Source organism: Arachis hypogaea, chromosome 14 (assembly GCF_003086295.3).
Source record: "Arachis hypogaea cultivar Tifrunner chromosome 14, arahy.Tifrunner.gnm2.J5K5, whole genome shotgun sequence".
NCBI classification, from domain to species: domain Eukaryota; kingdom Viridiplantae; phylum Streptophyta; class Magnoliopsida; order Fabales; family Fabaceae; genus Arachis; species Arachis hypogaea.
The window spans coordinates 96,400,482-96,413,067 of record NC_092049.1 but is presented as its reverse complement, the minus strand read 5'-3'; the positions used below and the strand labels follow the sequence as shown (position 1 = coordinate 96,413,067).

Here is a 12,586-nt window from a genome sequence, read left to right as displayed (position 1 = left end):
CATTTCTTGCTCTTTAAGTTTCTTGCCAATTTACATTCTGCAACTTTAAATTCATTGCTATTTACTTTCTGTTGGCTACAATTTCACACAATTCACTTTAATGTTAGCTTGACTAAACTAATCACCCACTAAAGTTGCTTGATCTATCAATCCCTGTGGGATCGACCTCACTCACGTGAGTTTTACTACTTGATGCGACCCGGTATACTTGCCGGTGAGATTTGGGTGTTTTGGAAAATTCGTTTTTCCACAAAAAATACCATCAGAATTTTTCCTCTTCTCCTTCTTACATTCTTCTCTTCTTATACTTGCATAAGGAATCTCTATACTGTGACATAGAGGATTCTATATTTTCTTTTGTGTTCTCTTCTTTTTCATATGAGCAGGAACAATGATAAGAACATTCTTGTTGAAGCTGATCCTGAACCTGAAATGACTCTGAAGAGGAAGTTAAGGGAAGCTAAAGCACAACTCTCTGGAGAAAATCTGACTGAAAATTTTGAAAAAGAAGGAGACATGGCCGAAAATAATAATAATACAAGGAAGATGCTTGGTGACTTTACTGCACCTAATTCCAATTTACATGGAAGAAGCATCTCAATTCCTGCCATTGGAGCAAACAACTTTGAGCTTAAACCTCAATTAGTTTCTCTGATGCAACAGAACTGCAAGTTCCATGGACTTCCATCTGAAGATCCCTTTCAGTTCTTAACTGAATTCTTGCAGATCTGTGATACTGTAAAGACCAATGGGGTTGATCCCGAGGTCTACAGGCTTATGCTTTTCCCGTTTGCTGTAAGAGACAGAGCTAGAGTATGGTTGGACTCTCAACCTAAAAATAGCCTGAACTCTTGGGATAAGCTGGTCAAGGCTTTCTTAGCCAAGTTCTTTCCTCCTCAAAAGCTTAGTAAGCTTAGAGTGGATGTCCAAACCTTTAGATAGAAGAAAGGTGAATCCCTCTATGAAGCTTGGGAGAGATATAAGGAACTGACCAAAAAGTGTCCTTCTGACATGCTTTTAGAATGGACCATCCTGGATATATTCTATGATGGTCTGTATGAGCTATCAAAGATGTCACTGGACCATTCTGCATGTGGATCCATTCACCTAAAGAAAACGCCTGCAGAAGCTCAAGAACTCATTGACATGGTTGCAAATAACCAGTTCATGTACACTTCTGAAAGGAATCCTGTGAGTAATGGGACCCCTATGAGGAAGCGAGTTCTTGAAATTGATACTTTGAATGCCATATTGGCTCAGAATAAGATATTGACTCAGCAAGTCAATATGATCTCTCAGAGTCTGAATGGATTGAAGGAATCATCCAACAGTACTATAGAGGCATCTTCTGAAGAAGAAGCTTATGATCCTGAGAACCCTGCAATAGCAGAGGTGAATTACATGGGGGAACCCTATGGAAACACCTATAATCCCTCATGGAGAAATCATCCAAATTTCTCATGGAAGGATCAACAAAAGCCTCAACAAGGCTTTAATAATGGTGGAAGAAACAGGTTTAGCAATAGCAAGCCTTTTCCATCATCCACTCAGCAACAGACAGAGAACTCTGAGCAGAATCCATCTAACTTAGCAAATATAGTCTCTGATCTATCTAAGGCCACTTTAAGTTTCATGAATGAAACAAGGTCCTCCATTAGAAATCTGGAGGCACAAGTGGGCCAGCTGAGTAAAAGGGTCACTAAAACTCCTCCTAGTACCCTTCCAAGCAATACAGAAGAAAATCCAAAGAGAGAGTGCAAGGCCATTGATTTGACCATCATGGCCGAACCTACAAGGGAGGAGGAGGACGTGAATCCCAGTGATCAATAAGGAGTTTCCCTCTGAGGAACCAAAGGAATCTGAGGCTCCTTTAGAGACCATAGAGATTCCAATGAACCTCCTTATGCCATTCATGAGCTCTGATGAGTATTATTCTTCTGAAGAGAATGAAGATGTCACTGAAGAGCAAGTTGCCAAGTACCTTGATGCGATCATGAAGCTGAATGCCAAATTATTTGGTAATGAGACTTGGGAAGAAGAACCTCCCTTGCTCATCAATGAACTAAGTGATCTGGATCAACTGAGATTGTCTCAGAAGAAACAGGATCCTGGAAAGTTCTTAATACCTTGTACCATAGGCACCATGACCTTTGAGAAGGCTCTATGTGACCTTGAGTCAGGGATAAACCTCATGCCACTCTCTGTGATGGAGAAACTGGGAATCCTTGAGATACAGGCTGCCAATTTCTCATTAGAGATGGCAGACAAATCCATGAAAATGGCTTATGGACAAGTGGAGGACGTGTTAGTAAAGGTTAAAGGCCTTTACATCTCTGCTGATTTCATAATCATAGACACTGGGAAGGATGAGGATGAATCCATCATCCTTGGAAGACCCTTCCTAGCCACAACAAGAGTTGTGATTGATGTGGACAGAGGAGAGTTGGTCTTTCAACTAAATGAGGACCACCTTGTGTTCAAAACTCAAGGTTCTCCTTCTGTAGCCATGGAGAGGAAGCATGAAAAGCTTCTCTTACTACAGAGTCAACCAAAGCCCCCACAGTCAAACTCTAAGTTTGGTGTTGGGAGGCCACAACCAAACTCTAAGTTTGGTGTTGAACTCCCATATCCAAACTCTAAGTTTGGTGTTGGGAAATCTCAACAATGCTCTGAACATCTGTGAGGCTCCATGAGAGCTCACTGTCAAGCTATTGACATTAAAGAAGCGCTTGTTGGGAGGCAACCCAATGTTATCTAATTATATTTATTTATTTTCTATTGTTATTTTATGTTTTCTTTAGGTTGATGATCATGTGGAGTCACAAAAATTACTGAAAAATCAAAAATAGAATGAAAAATAGCATTGAAAATAGCACACCCTGGAGGAAGAGCTTACTGGCGTTTAAACGCCAGTAAGAAGCATCTGGTTGGCGTTTAACGCCAGAACAGAGCATGAAACTGGCGTTAAATGCCAGAAATAAGTAGCAGTATGGCGTTTAAATGCCAGGATTGCACCCAGAGGAAAGTTGGCGTTAAACGCCAGAAACAAGCATCAGACTGGCGTTTAACGCCAAAAACATGCACCATACTGGCGTTCAACGCCAGAAACATGCTATAGACTGGCGTTGAACGCCCAAAACAAGCAAGGAAGTGGCGTTTAACGCCAAAAACATGCTGCAGTCTGGCGTTAAACGCCAGGATTGCATATATAGGGCGTTTTACACGCCTAATTGAGGCAGGGATGTTAAGTCCTTGACCCCACTTGATCTGTGGACCCCACAAGATCTCTCCAGGATCTGTGGACCCCACAGGATCCCACCTAACCCTATTCTCTCCTCTTCACACATTTTCACAACTCTCTTCCCCAAATGGCCTTCACCAATCACTTCAATCACTCTTTCCCATCACCCCCTCACCACTCACATCCAGCTTCTCTTCCCCAAAAACCCCACCTACCTTCAAAATTCAAAATATTTTCCCCCAACCCAACCCTAATGGCCGAAAATTAACCCCCCTCACTTCTATATAAACCCCTCATTCTTTCTTCTATTTCACACAACACAACCCCATCTTCACCCCTTGGCCGAAACCTACTCTCTCTCCCTCTCCTCCTTTTCTCTTCTTCTTCTACTTCTTTCTTTCTTCTTTTGCTCAGAGACAAGCAAACATTTTAAGTTTGGTGTGGTAAAAGCATAGCTTTTTGTTTTTTGTTTCTCAAGAAAGAGGAAAGGGAAGGCAATTTCTTCCACCTCTGAGCCATGGGAGATGGAGAGATTCATCTCAAAGGTCCATCAAGACCACTTCTATGAAGTTGTGTGGTGCACGAAATTAGAAATCACAATTCTTCACAAATTCGCACAACTAACCAACAAGTGCACTGGGTCGTCCAAGTAATACCTTACGTGAGTAAGGGTCGATCCTACGGAGATTGTTGGCTTGAAGCAATCTATGGTTACCATGTAACTCCTAGTCAGGAAAACAATAAAACAATTCACTTATCAAATTTGCTTGCAAGGAAAAGAGCATGAAATAAATACTTATTATACAGTAATGGAGAATATGTTGGAGTTTTGGAGATGCTTTGTCTTCTGAATTTCAGCTTTTCTCTTGTATTCCTCTTCCCTCATGCATGAAAAAGTGCAAAGTTCCTTCCATGGCAAGCTCTATGTAAGGTGTCACCGTTGTCAATGGCTACTTCCCATCTTCTCAGTGAAAATGGTCCAAATGCTCTGTCACAGCACGACTAATCATCTGGAAGTTCTCGATCATGCTGGAATAAGATTGACTATCCTTTTGCGTCTGTCACTACGCCCAGCACTCACGAGTTTGAAGCCTGTCACATTCATCCAATCCCAGAATCCTACTCGGAATACCACAGACAAGGTTTAGACTTTCCGGATTCTCATGAATGCCGCCATCGATCTAGCTTATACCACAAATATTCTGATTAAGAAATCTAAGAGATAATCATTCATTCTAATGTAGAACGGAGGTGGTTGTCAGACACATGTTCATGGATTGAGGAAGGTGATGAGTGTCACGAATCATCACCCTCTCCATAGTTAAGCGCGAATGAGTATCTTAGAGAGGAACACGCATGTTTGAATGGAAAACATAAGTACTTACATTAATTCATTGAGACGCTGCAGAGCTCCTCACCCAAAACAATGGGGTTTAGAGACTCATGCTGCCAAAAGGTACAAATTTCAGATCTAAAATGTCATGAGATACAAAATAAATCTCTAAAAGTTGTTTAAATACTAAACTAGTAACCTAGGTTTACAGAAAATGAGTAAACTATGATAGATAGTGCAGAAATCAACTTCTGGGGCCTACTTGGTGTGTGCTGGGGCTGAGACTAAAGCTTCTCACGTGCCTGGGCTGTTTTGGGCATTCAACGCCAGGCTGTAACCTGTTTCTGGCGTTGAACTCCAACTTGTAACGTGTTTTTGGCGCTGGACGCCAGATTGCAACATGGAACTGGCATTGAACGCCAGTTTACATCATCTATCCTTGAGCAAAGTATGGACTATTATATATTGCTGGAAAGCCCTGGATGTCTACTTTGCAACGCAATTGGAAGCGCATTAATTGGATTTCTTTAGCTCCAGAAATTCCATTCCGATTGCAGAGAGGTCAGGATCCATCAGCATCAGCAGTCCTTTTTCAGCCTGAATCAGATTTTTGCTCAGCTCCCTCAATTTCAGCCAGAAAATACCTGAAATTATGGAAAAACACACAAAATCATAGTAAAGTCCAGAAATATGAATTTTTCCTAGAAACTAATGAAAATAAACTAAAAACTAACTAAAACATACTAAAAACTATATGAAATTAACACCAAAAAGCGTATAAAATATCCGCTCATCACAACACCAAACTTAAACTGTTGCTTGTCCTCAAGTAACTAGATAAATAAAATAGAATACAAATAATTTAAGAAGCAATAATATCTCAGAATTTTTGAGTGAAGCTCAGATTCTAATTAGATGAGCGGGACTAGTAGCTTTTTGCTTCTGAACAGTTTTGGCATCTCACTTTATCCATTGAAGCTCAGAATGATTGGCATCTATAGGAACTCAGAATTCAGATAGTGCTATTGATTCTCCTAGTTCAGTATGTTGATTCTTGAACACAGCTACTTTATGAGTCTTAGCCATGGCCCTAAGCACTTTGTTTTCCAGTATTACCACCGGATACATAAATGCCACAGACACATAATTGGGTGAACCTTTTCAGATTGTGACTTAGCTTTGCTAAAGTCCCCAATTAGAGGTGTCCAGGGTTCTTAAGCACACTCTTCTTTTTACTTTGGACCTTGACTTTAACCACTCAGTCTCAAGTTTTCACTTGACACCTTCACGCCACAAGCACATGGCTAGGGACAGCTTGGTTTAGCTGCTTAGGCCAAGATTTTATTCCTTTAAGCCCTCCTATCCACTGATGCTCAAAGCCTTGGATCCTTTTTATTACCCTTGTCTTTTAGTTTTAAGGGCTTTGGCTTTTTCTACTTGCTTTTTTTTTTCTTTTTCTTTCTCTATTTTTTTCTGCAAGCTTTTGTATTCACTGCTTTTTCTTGCTTCAAGAATCATTTTTATGATTTTTCAGATTACCAATAACATGTCTCATGTTCATCATTCTTTCAAGAGCCAACATATTTAACATTCTTAAACATCAAATTCAAAAGACATATGCACTGTTCAAGCATTCATTCAGAAGACAAAAGTATTGCCACCACATATAAATAATTAGAATTTTTCTTGTTAAAAACTCGAAAATTATTGACTCCTTACTCTAAAGAAAATCTTCTATTTTATTCATGTTTAATGATGATGAGAAAAATAAATTATAGCTTAATTGGAGATAAAATCAAAAATATAGATACTAATTACTACTATATGACTCCTAAGGTAAAACTCAAATAAAAACAGTTATCACAGGGCTAAGGTTAAGATCAGAACTCAACAACCTTGAAGTTGGGAAGTGGATGCCTCTTTAGTCTGTGGAGTGCTTGGCCCTTCAAGAGATAGTTTCTGACGCTTTAATTCCTTTAATTCACGCCCTTGCACTTCTTGTTCTCTGAGCAGTTTGCAGAGCATGCTATTTTGATTTTACTGTTCTTCCTTTATTTGGTCCATGGCTTCTTGCAATTTAGTAACAGATGCTTCAAGATGTTCTCAGTATTCAAATTGAGGGAGTTCTGGTAGGAATTCTTGCGCCCTCCTCTTGATGGGATCATCCTGCACTTGTTGTTTTTTCCATTGTGATTTTAGTGATTGGCTGCTCCACTGAGATATACTCTGTTATTCCTATCTTTACTCCAGCATCTTTGCAGAGCATAGAGATTAGGCTTGGATAAGCCAACTTGGTATCCTTGGAGTTCTTGTTTGCAAGTATGTAGAATTCATATGGGATCAGTTGATGAACTTCCACTTCTTTTCCCAACATAATGCAATGGATCATCACTGCTCTTTTAACATTGACTTCAGAACGGTTGCTGGTGGGCAATATAGAACACCCAATGAAGTCCAGCCATCCTCTGGCGACTGGTTTGAGATCTTCTCTCTTGAGTTGATTTGGGACACCCTTCGTGCTGGTGGTCCACCTGGCTCCAGGGATGCATATATCCTCTAGAATCTTATCCAGGCCCTTGTTTGTTCACATCATTCTCCTATTGAAGGAGTCTGGGTCATCTTTCAGCTGAGGTAGCTTAAAGATCTTCCTGATTTTGTCAGGGTAGATGTGAACAATCTTTCCTCTGACCACAGTCCTATAGTCATAGAGGGCAGTTCCAGATATTCTCTGCCTGTCTGTTTGCCACAGATTAGCGTAGAATTCCTGAACCATATTCCTTTCCACTTTCGTTTCAGGATTAGCTAGGACTTCCCAGTTCCTGTTTCGAATCTGCTCTTGGATCTCCGGATATTCATCTTCTTTCAGATCGAACTTGACTTCCGGGATCACTGATCTTAGACCCATTATTTTGTAGTAATGGTCTGAATGTTCTTTGGTTAAGAACCTCCCTTGATTCCAAAGTGGTTTTGGAATACTCTCTTTCTTGCCTCTTGGAGTGGATTGTTTTCCTTTTGGAGCCATGATCTTAGTGGGTATGGTTTAGTGATCACGGATAAACACACCAAACTTAGAGGTTTGCTTGTCCTCAAGCAAAAGAAAAGAAAGGAGAGGGATAGAAGGAGAGCGAGTGTTGAATGGTGGATGAGAGGAGGGAGGCCGAATGTGTTTTTAAAAGGGAGGAGGGTGGGTTTTCGAAAATAGGGAGAAAGATAAGATAGAAGATATGATTTAAAAAGAAATAAGTATGATAAGAAAAGATATAATTTAAAATTGAAGAGATATGAAAGATATTTGAAAAAGATAAATTTGGATTTTTGAAAAAGATAATATGGAGATTTAAAAAAAGATATTGATTAGTTGAAAAGATTTTAGAATGAAAAGAGATAGATTTGTTTTGAAATTTTGAAAAAGAGTTGAATTGGATTGAAAAAAGGATTTGTGCTTATGGATTAAGATACATTTGATATTTTTAAAGTAGGGTTTTTAGAAATTAGGGATTTTAGAAATCAGGGTTTGTAACATGTTTATGCAAGAAATCATGAATTGAAACATGAAAATTAAAATTAAAATGAAAAATATGAAGTAAAAACGAAATTACCTCCTCCCCACCATCCTGGCGTTTGAACGCCCAAACGCTGCATGTTTTGGGCATTCAACGCCCAACTGCTGCTTCTCCTGGGCGTTCAACGCCCAGCAGTTGCTTCTTTCTGGCGTTGAACGCCAGGAACTCCTTTGTCACTGGGCGTTTTTCTGAACGCCCAGGACGTTGTAAATCTGGCGTTAAACGCCCAGAAGGAGCTTCTTTCTGGCGTTCAACGCCCAGAAGATGCTTCTTTCTGGCGTTTAACGCCCAGATGGCTATCCTTACTGGCATTCAACGCCCAGTGGATGCTTCTTTTGGACGTTGAACGCCCAAAACAGACTTTTACTGGCGTTTTCTTGCCAGTGAGCTCTTTTTCTCTGTTTTGTGTGCAGAATCCTTTTGTAACCCTGTAAACTTATACAATTGACTCTTTACCTTAGTATCAATGAACTTTATATAAACAAATAAAATCAAGAATAGGGCAAAATGCTTAGAGGAAGTGATGCCCCATGGCTGGGTTGCCTCCCAGTAAGCGCTTCTTTATTGTCTTTAGCTGGACCTTGCTGAGCTTTTAATCTAGATTCAGCCTAGAGCACTCTTGCTCAACATTGCCTTCAAGATAGTGCTTGATTTTCTGTCCATTAACAATGAACTTCTTAAGGAACCTGGTTGCCCAGTAGGCCTTATGTTCCAGTTCTATGGGCAGGTGACAAGCCTTACCAAACACAAGTTGGTAAGGAGAGGTCCCTATGGGAGTCTTGAATGCTGTTCTGTAAGCCCACAGAGCATCATCCAAGCTTCGTGCCCAATCCTTTCTACGGGTACTTACAGTCCGTTCCAGGATTCTTTTTAGTTCTCTGTTAGAGACTTCAGCTTGCCCATTTATCTGTGGATAATATGGAGTTGCCACCTTATGGCGAATCCCATACCGGACCATGGCAGAGTAAAGCTGTTTGTTGCAGAAGTGAGTGCCCCCATCACTGATTAGTACCCTAGGGACACCAAACCTACTGAATATATGTTTCTGAAGGAACTTTAGTACTATTTTAGTATCATTGGTTGGTGTGGCAATGGCCTCTACCCATTTTGATACATAGTCAACTGCCACCAGAATATAAGTGTTTGAGTATGATGGTGGGAAAGGCCCCATGAAATCAATTCCCCATACATCAAACAACTCAATCTCCAAGATTCCTTGTTGAGGCATGGCATAACTATGACGCAAATTACCAGCTCTCTGGCAACTGTCACAGTTACGTACAAACTCTCGGAAATCTTTATAGAGTGTAGGCCAGTAGAAACCACATTGGAGGACCTTGGTGCCTGTTCGCTCACCTTCGAAATGGCCTCCATATTGTGATCCATGGCAATGCCATAGGATCCTCTGTGCTTCTTCTCTAGGCACACACCTATGGATTATTCCGTCTGCACATCTCTTAAAGAGATAGGGTTCATCCCACAAGTAGTACTTTGCATTAGAAATTAATTTTTTCTTTTGCTGCCTGCTGTACGCCTTGGGTATGAACCTTGCAGCTTTATAGTTTGCAATGTCTGCAAACCATGGTGTTTCCTGAATGGCGAACAAAAGCTCATTCAGAAAGGTTTCAGAGATTTCAATAGAGGGAGAGGGCGCCCCTTCTACTGGCTCTATTCGGAACAGATGATCAGCCACTTGATTTTCTGTCCCTTTTCTGTCTCTTATTTCTATATCAAACTCTTGCAGAAGCAATACCCATCTTATAAGCCTGGGTTTTGAATCCTGCTTTGTAAGTAGATATTTAAGAGCAGCATGGTCAGTGTACACAATCACTTTTGATCCTACTAAGTATGATCTAAACTTGTCAATGGCATAGACCACTGTAAGCAATTCCTTTTCTGTGGTTGTGTAATTTTTCTGGGCATCATTTAGAACACGGCTAGCATAATAAATGACATGCAGAAGTTTGTCATGCCTCTGCCCCAGTATTGCACCAATGGCGTGATCACTGGCATCACACATTAATTCGAATGGCAATGTCCAGTCTGGTGCAGAGATAACTGGTGCTGTGACCAGCTTAGCTTTCAGAGTTTCAAACGCTTGTAGGCACTCTGTGTCAAACACAAATGGCGTGTCAGCAGCTAGCAGATTGCTTAGAGGTTTTGCAATTTTTGAAAAATCCTTTATAAACCTCCTGTAGAATCCTGCATGCCCCAGAAAGCTTCTGATTGCCTTAACATTGGCAGGTAGTGGTAATTTTTCAATTACCTCTATTTTAGCTTCATCCACCTCTATTCCCTTGTTTGAAATTTTATGCCCAAGGACAATCCCTTCAGTCACCATAAAGTGACATTTTTCCCAGTTTAAAACCAGGTTGGTCTCTTGGCATCTTTTCAAAACCAGTGTCAGGTGATCAAGACAAGAGCTGAATGAGTCTCCATACACTGAGAAGTCATCCATAAAGACTTCCAGAAATTTTTCCACCATATCAGAGAAAATAGAGATCATGCATCTCTGAAAGGTTGCAGGCGCATTACACACCCCAAAAGGCATCCTTCTGTAAGCAAATACTCCAGATGGACATGTGAATGCTATTTTCTCTTGATGCTGGGGATCTACTGCAATTTGGTTGTAGCCTGAATAGCCATCCAAAAAGCAGTAATAATTATGACCTGCTAGTCTTTCTAGCATCTGGTCTATGAATGGTAAAGGAAAATGATCCTTTCTGGTGGCTGTATTGAGCCTTCTGTAATCAATACACATGCGCCACCCTGTAACTGTTCTTGTAGGAGCCAGTTCATTTTTTTCATTATGAACCACTGTCATGCCTCCCTTTTTAGGGACAACTTGAACAGGACTCACCTAGGGGCTATCAGAAATAGGATAAATAATCCTAGCCTCCAGTAATTTGGTGACCTCTTTCTACACCACTTCCTTCATTGCAGGATTTAGCCGCCTCTGTGGTTGAACCACTGGCTTAGCATTGTCCTCCAATAAGATCTTGTGCATGCATCTAGCTGGGCTTATGCCCTTAAGGTCACTTATGGACCACCCAAGAGCTGTCTTGTGTGTCCTTAGCACTTGAATTAGTGCTTCCTCTTCCTGTGGATTTAAAGAGGAGCTTATGATCACTGGAAAAGTATCACCTTCTCCCAGAAATGCGTATTTCAGGGATGGTGGTAATGGTTTGAGCTCGAGTTTAGGAGGTTTTTCCTCTTCCTGAGGAAATTTCAGAGACTTTTTCAATTCCTCTGAATCCTCTAGATCAAGTGGAACATCTTTAAAGATGTTTTCCAGCTCTGATTCGAGACTCTCAGCCATGTTGATCTCTTCTACCAAAGAGTCAATAAGATCAACTTTCATGCAGTCTTTTGGTGTGTCTGGATGCTGCATGGCTTTGACAGCATTCAACTTAAACTCATCCTCATTGACTCTCAGGGTTATTTCCCCCTGTTGGACATCGATGAGAGTTCGTCCAGTTGCTAGGAAAGGTCTTCCTAGAATGAGAGTAGCACTCTTGTGCTCCTCCATCTCCAGCACTACAAAGTCAGTGGGAAAGGCGAATGGCCCAACCCTGACAATCATGTCCTCAATCACGCCTGATGGGTATTTAATGGAGCCATCAGTAAGTTAGAGACATATCCGGGTTGGTTTAACTTCTTCAGTTAAACCAAGCTTTCTGATAGTGGATGCAGGTATTAGGTTGATGCTTGCCCCAAGATCGCATAAAGCTGTCCTGGTGCAATTCCCCTCTAATGTGCATGGTATTAGAAAGCTTCCGGGATCTTTAAGCTTTTCAGAAAAGCTTTTCAGATTGACTGCACTGCATTCTTCAGTGAGGAGAACTCTTTCAGTTTCTCTCCAATCCTTCTTATGACTCAAGATCTCTTTCATGAACTTGGCGTAAGAAGGTATTTGCTCAAGTGCTTCTGCAAACGGAATCTTTATTTCAAGAGTCCTGAGATAATCTGCAAAGCGAGCAATTGCTTATCCTGCTCTTCTTGGCGGAGTTTTTGAGGATAAGGTATCTTGGCTTTATATTCCTCAACCTTGGTTGCTGTAGGTTTATTTCCTACAGAAGTGGTTGAAGAAGCCTTTTTAGATGGGTTGTCATCAGCACTTGTGTGTGTTTGATCCCTCTCTGGCAATTGAGTGCCAGAGTTAGAAGCTGGAGTGACGTTAGACGCCAACTCCTCATCTGTTCCTGGCGTCTGAATGCTAGAACTGTGCTTCTTTTGGGAGTTCAACACCAGTTCCTTGCTTGTTTCTGGCGTTGAACGCCAGTCCTGAGCATGGTCTGGGCGTTCAGCGCCATCCTTCCACCCAATTTCTGGTGTTTTAATGCCATAATTATTTTTCCCCGGGCTCTTACTGTCCTCAGATGGATTTTGGGTGGTTTGCTCATTTCTTGGCTTCCTGCTGCCTTGAGGTGGGGTATTTAATATTTTCCC

General features: G+C 41.0%; 1 non-coding gene across 1 annotated transcript; it reads right to left on the bottom strand.

Annotated features, from left to right (window-relative positions):
* Positions 1-909: 909 nt before the first annotated feature.
* LOC112745084 (small nucleolar RNA R71) lies at positions 910-1,017 on the bottom strand. Its single transcript, XR_003173030.1, has one exon. It is a non-coding gene; the product is annotated as a small nucleolar RNA R71 (small nucleolar RNA).
* Positions 1,018-12,586: the final 11,569 nt, after the last annotated feature.